We start from the raw sequence: 6,097 nt of genomic DNA on the forward strand, positions 1-6,097 counted from the left end.
AGGTACAGTACAGGTACAGTACATGTGTAGCACACACTCGTTGTGTGTTTGTCTTGCTCTGTCTGCAACACAGACACCTGCAACTGATTTTCAAACAACAGTAAAAAGAAAAAGTGTGTGTGCACATGCACGCATACACGTCCGCTATAATAAACACACGCTCACGCAGTAAGGTAAAGTGCAAAGACAACAGGCGCGTGCGTGCACACACGCACAAATGTAAAAAAAAAAAAAACATTGAACATTGAACAGTTGTGTGCTTGCGTCTGTCTTCTGACAGGTTATCAATGCTCCCACAGATGGAAGAGCGACCGGGTTTCACCGACGATGACACCACAGCCACAATGTGAAACCCCCCACCCCACTTCCTGGGTGCCATGGAGACTGCTGGACACTGTGACGTCTGTGGCCAGTGTGACACTGACCTCCCCCTTGCTCCTCCAGACCCTCGTCCATCCGGACCTCCACCCCACCCCCTGGACGTCCTAGTAACACGGTGTGCCATAACTCATTGAAAGCAATCTTCAGGGATACACCATATTTTGCTGACCGCACCACATCCGCACGCTCGCGCAATCTCGTCCCGGACTGATATGTGGACGGACAACGGGACGATCCCCCTCCCCCACCCCACAGAGACTCATTTTGAGGGAGTTGCGCCAACTCGGATGCACAGCTGTCCCAATCAGTGTAAGCACTCCACTCCCACTCCCGGCGAGTGGAAGCGGAAAAGGACGCCGTTTCGGGCAACGTTGGACTCGCGTCTGGGGCGGCGATCGGCCACAGAGCGCGGCGCCGTCGTTATCACCTGACGTTAACTCCTCCTTTTCCTTGATGTTGACTTCCCCTCTTCCTCCTGATTTGACGTTGGACAGAAGATCTGTTTCTTTTTGTTTTCTTTGGAGCTGATTGTACACCAGGACACTGGAGGGGGTGGAGACAGCACGGTCTGAGGTCAGCGGAAGGTATAGTCGTAGGAGTGCAACGGTTAATCAAACTACCGGCAATCGATTTTGAGGCATTATAAAGAAAACAATATCGATAATCATCAGTAATACTACAGTAACATCATGGGCGTGTCGTTATAGGATAAAAGTTTCAAAACAATTAAAAAACTGTGGAAATAGGGGATCTAGCCAGCTCGATGCGAGGCGTTGTGAGCTTTTATTTCCACTATTTTTGCACTGACTATACACCATTGTGTGACGGTGTACGTTTTTTAATATAAAAAAGTCATAAACATGTTTCTCGTTTATTTGATTGATCAAAAAAGTATAATCACAGAGAAAAAATGGACAGTTGCAGCCCTATATAGAGTTTATACCTTCCTTTGCCTTCATAATTCTTTACCTCTAGCCTAATTCACACTTCGCTGTATGACGTATCGCATGCCGGAAATCTGCGTGGTGCCATAAAAGGCACTCGGCCTTGTTGAGCCATGTGGCCCACAGGGCAGGAGCCTAGCTCTGAGCCATGTGGCCCACAGGGCAGGAGCCTAGCTCTGAGACATGTGGCCCACGGGGCAGGAGCCTAGCTCTGAGACATGTGGCCCACGGGGCAGGAGCCTAGCTCTGAGCCATGTGGCCCACAGGGCAGGAGCCTAGCTCTGAGCCATGTGGCCCACAGGGCAGGAGCCTAGCTCTGAGCCATGTGGCCCACAGGGCAGGAGCCTAGCTCTGAGCCATGTGGCCCACAGGGCAGGAGCCTAGCTCTGAGCCATGTGGCCCACAGGGCAGGAGCCTAGCTCTGAGCCATGTGGCCCACAGGGCAGGAGCCTAGCTCTGAGCCATGTGGCCCACAGGGCAGGAGCCATGTGGCCCACAGGGCAGGAGCCTAGCTCTGAGCCATGTGGCCAACAGGGCAGGAGCCTAGCTCTGAGCCATGTGGCCCACAGGGCAGGAGCCATGTGGCCCACAGGGCAGGAGCCTAGCTCTGAGCCATGTGGCCCACAGGGCAGGAGCCTAGCTCTGAGCCATGTGGCCCACAGGGCAGGAGCCTAGCTCTGAGCCATGTGGCCCACAGGGCAGGAGCCTAGCTCTGAGCCATGTGGCCCACAGGGCAGGAGCCTAGCTCTGAGCCATGTGGCCCACAGGGCAGGAGCCTAGCTCTGAGCCATGTGGCCCACAGGGCAGGAGCCTAGCTCTGAGCCATGTGGCCCACAGGGCAGGAGCCATGTGGCCCACAGGGCAGGAGCCTAGCTCTGAGCCATGTGGCCAACAGGGCAGGAGCCTAGCTCTGAGCCATGTGGCCCACAGGGCAGGAGCCATGTGGCCCACAGGGCAGGAGCCTAGCTCTGAGCCATGTGGCCCACAGGGCAGGAGCCTAGCTCTGAGCCATGTGGCCCACAGGGCAGGAGCCTAGCTCTGAGCCATGTGGCCCACAGGGCAGGAGCCTAGCTCTGAGCCATGTGGCCCACAGGGCAGGAGCCTAGCTCTGAGCCATGTGGCCCACGGGGCAGGAGCCTAGCACCTGTTTCTGTAGCGTGAGGCAGCTTGATGTGCAATTACATCCCCCAGCCATGGTGTACAAACACACTCCATGGACATGGAGGGACTTACCCCCAATCCAACCCTTGATGCTGAGTGCCAGGCAGGGAGGTATTGGGGTACTAAGTTTATCCAACCCTTGATGCTGAGTGCCAGGCAGGGAGGTATTGGGGTGCTAAGTTTATTGTCTTTGGTACAAAGTACCATCTCTTTAACCCCTTGTAGCAATAAATACAAAGTCTGGATTCATGTAAGGGTAACATAATAGAGCGTCGCAGTCCCTCCCCCTTTCAGAACGACGAGTGGCCCAGGAAATGAAATGCAATGCATTTCTCCCATAGGATTGTCTTTAAGTATTTATTTAAAGACGGTTACGCCGCGGACAAAGCCAACTCGGATCGTGACAAATCATGACAATGAACACAATATTTTGGGCCGATCAAATCATTAGAAAGAAGAAAATAAAGGCAGGAGACAACACTTTGTTTTGTTTTTCTTCTTATAAATGTTTTGATCGGCCCAAAACATTGTGTTCATTGTCATGATTTGTCACGATCCGAGTTGGCTTTGTCCGCGGCGTAACCGTCTTTAAATAAATACTTAAAGACAATCCTATGGGAGAAATGCATTGCATTTCATTTCCTGGGCCACTCGTCGTTCTGAAAGGGGGAGGGACTGCGACGCTCTAGAGTAAACGTGTTATTAACACCATTGTGCACTTGAGTACACCGTTATTCTATGTTGTCATGAAAGCCACATCATTATATAAAACGGCTATAAATGAATATATATAAGGCAGCCTATTTTTTGGCATATACAAAAATAGTACTATAAAATAGTACTATACATTTGGTCAAGGAACCGGAAAATGTCAATCCTATGTCAACATTTCTCCTTTTTTTCAGAAAAATGGCAGAGACAATATATATATATATATAAATTGCATCTTGAGGTTGAGATACAAATCTAAATTTAATCCAATCAGGAGAAGGAAAAGAAAAGCTTCCGTTTCAACCGAAACATATCATTTACATACACAACCCTTAACAATTCACAGGCCCTAAAGATTTGCAATTAAATTCGTCATTACTTGCCGCCGGGGTATTTTTGGCACGCGGAACACCAGGATGCGGCTGAGTGTAATTCCGGCTTCTATCCACCTCTTCCACCGACTGTGTCTATACCTGTGCCTTTCTTTCTACCCTTTCTACCCTGGACACAAGCCCCAAACAGGGGCCTGGACATGGGGGGCCCTGGACACAAGCCCCAAACAGGGGCCTGGACATGGGGGGCCCTGGACACAAGCCCCAAACAGGGGCCTGGACATGGGGGGCCCTGGACACAAGCCCCAAACAGGGGCCTGGACATGGGGGGCCCTGGACACAAGCCCCAAACAGGGGCCTGGACATGGGGGGCCCTGGACACAAGCCCTAAATGGGGGCCTAATGGGGGCCTGGACAGGGGCCCTGGACAACATGTGTGTGGGGCCCCAGGAGTCCAGGACGTGTCGTGCACGCTCATGGGACTCGCGTACACGGATCCACAGCACTCTGGCCTGAGCTGAATGCGACGGTGCATTCGCATATAATTACCACATCACTGCTACCACAGCTGGTTCTCAACCTTATTGCCATTTCAAGGACCAACCCGAAACTCTGAGACTGGACAAACGGGTCCATTTGGTTCCATTGGTACACTCTCAGAGTTACAGACCTGCCTGGGTCCATTTGGTTCCTAATTATCAATCATTTAGCTGGGGGAACTCCTCTCAAGGACCCCTGAGGGTCCCCATGACCAACTTTGAGAACCACTGTGCTATACTGTACTGGATTATATCATTCTTGGCAGCTGTGCTGAGATTCACGGTTCCACCACATGGTGGCACTGTGGAACAACACACTGTGTGGTTTGGGGCTCCCAGTAGGCACCTCTGGACTGAGATGGAGAATGTTCCTTTTCTTTCTTTTTGTTTGTTTGTTTGTTTGTAGCAATACTGTGTACTTCTGGGACATGAGGTTGTAACAAACTGAACCCCAGGCAAAAACAAGAAGAAAACTTCTCTTTGTACATAGTCTCTACTTTTTACAGCCCGCACACACACCTCACTCACGTTCACTTTTTTGTTTTTCCAATCACTTTATTTATCATGGTTTTGCTTTCATTTCGTTGCGCAAGTGTTTCATGTATGTGAGAGTATATGCGCGAATATGACATTCGGCGCGTGTTAGTCTTCTTCTGTCTAAAAGGAGAGCGGAGGGAGAAAAACAAGAAAATCTGGCCTTAAAAGCAAACAGAATGACGTCCTCCTCGTGTCCTGTTGTCTGTAATAGCTGCCTAAAGATAGCATACCGAGGTACTAGTGTGTTCAGATGAGCCATTAACCTCCCAGCATATCGTCAACCCACGTGGAAGAATGACAGAGAGAGAAGAAACGGTTAGTTAGGCCAGTGGATCTCAACCTGTGGATGGGGGGCCACTGGTTGGCCGTGAGGATATTGCAACTGTGGCAAAATAATTATATTTTAATGACTATTACATTAATAATGAATAATATACTCCAAAATGTTAATTTTTCAGGAGTTGCCTGAAAATTGAACATAACTCCTGGGCAACGTTGCCCAGGAGTTAGGAAGTTTTTGTCGAAGCGCTTTTTAATACTTTTCATTGGTTAAAGTATTATTATTGTTAATAATAATAATAATAATGTTCAATCATTAATCATTAAAATCTTGTGTGGGGGGGGGGGGGGGGGTGAAAAAAGGTTGAGAACCACTGAGTTAGGCCATGCCAAAAACCAATCAAACAGAAAGAGAGAGCTAGAGAGAGAGAGAGATAGTTAGAGAGAGAGAGAGAGAGAGAGAGGTATGACTTCATGAGAATACCAGGTCATTTCAGTCTCTGTTTAAAAAGGCCTTGAGATATTTCTCTCTTAGGGTTTAAGAGCTTTTTAAATACACGCTGCTAACTACTGAGGACATCTTACATAAGATGTCCCTCTCGTACATCACCTCTGCTGTCATTGGGCAAGTCATTGATGACCACTCTGAAGATGTGGGTATCATGTTAAGAGGTCGTATTAACCACTTAAACCCTGTGTACTTTGTCGTAACCAGAGTCTCCCCAGGGGTCTGTACCCCCCCCCCCCCCCCCCCCCCCCCCCAACTCTACGCCAAATATCTATTTGCCGAAAATGATCCGGTCATGAATCTGCCTGTGCAGTTCAGTTGTGAAACCCACTGCTCATCATTTCTATCAAAGGTGATTTCCCAATAAACGTTTCTCTCAACAGAATAAATCATTTTTAATTCAGCCAAAGCAATGACAAATTCCCCTGGCTTGTGATGATTTGTAAAATTGTGTCTCTTACATCCTGATGGGAGTTCCCCTGTTTGCGTAACCAACGACAAAAGAGAAATGTTCAGTTGTATCCTGTGTTGTACCCACTTTAACCACTTAATCCCTTAGATCAATGGTTTTTGGTCCGGGGACCACCAGTGGTCCTTGAGGGCGTTCCAGGTGGTCCCCAGCTAAATGATGGAGAGTTGGTAACCAAATGTATCCCCTTATCTTTTACTCTTGACTCTTGAGAGTGTAAAATGAAACTAAATGGA

At 49.0% G+C, this 6,097-nt stretch overlaps 1 protein-coding gene across 4 annotated transcripts in view; it reads left to right on the top strand.

Moving 5' to 3' along the window:
• znrf2b (zinc and ring finger 2b) overlaps nucleotides 1-1,420 on the top strand; it is a 111,945-nt gene extending 110,525 nt beyond the window's left edge. The window contains exon 5 of one of the 4 annotated variants that reach the window (XM_083761534.1): nucleotides 307-1,420. The gene's annotated coding sequence lies outside the window, so the exon portion shown is untranslated. The other 3 variants (XM_083761532.1, XM_083761533.1, XM_083761535.1) reach the window with 3 other exon arrangements.
• Nucleotides 1,421-6,097: the final 4,677 nt, after the last annotated feature.

The sequence above is a fragment of the Protomyctophum parallelum genome (genome assembly GCF_964188405.1).
Source record: "Protomyctophum parallelum genome assembly, chromosome: 3".
Classification (NCBI taxonomy): domain Eukaryota; kingdom Metazoa; phylum Chordata; class Actinopteri; order Myctophiformes; family Myctophidae; genus Protomyctophum; species Protomyctophum parallelum.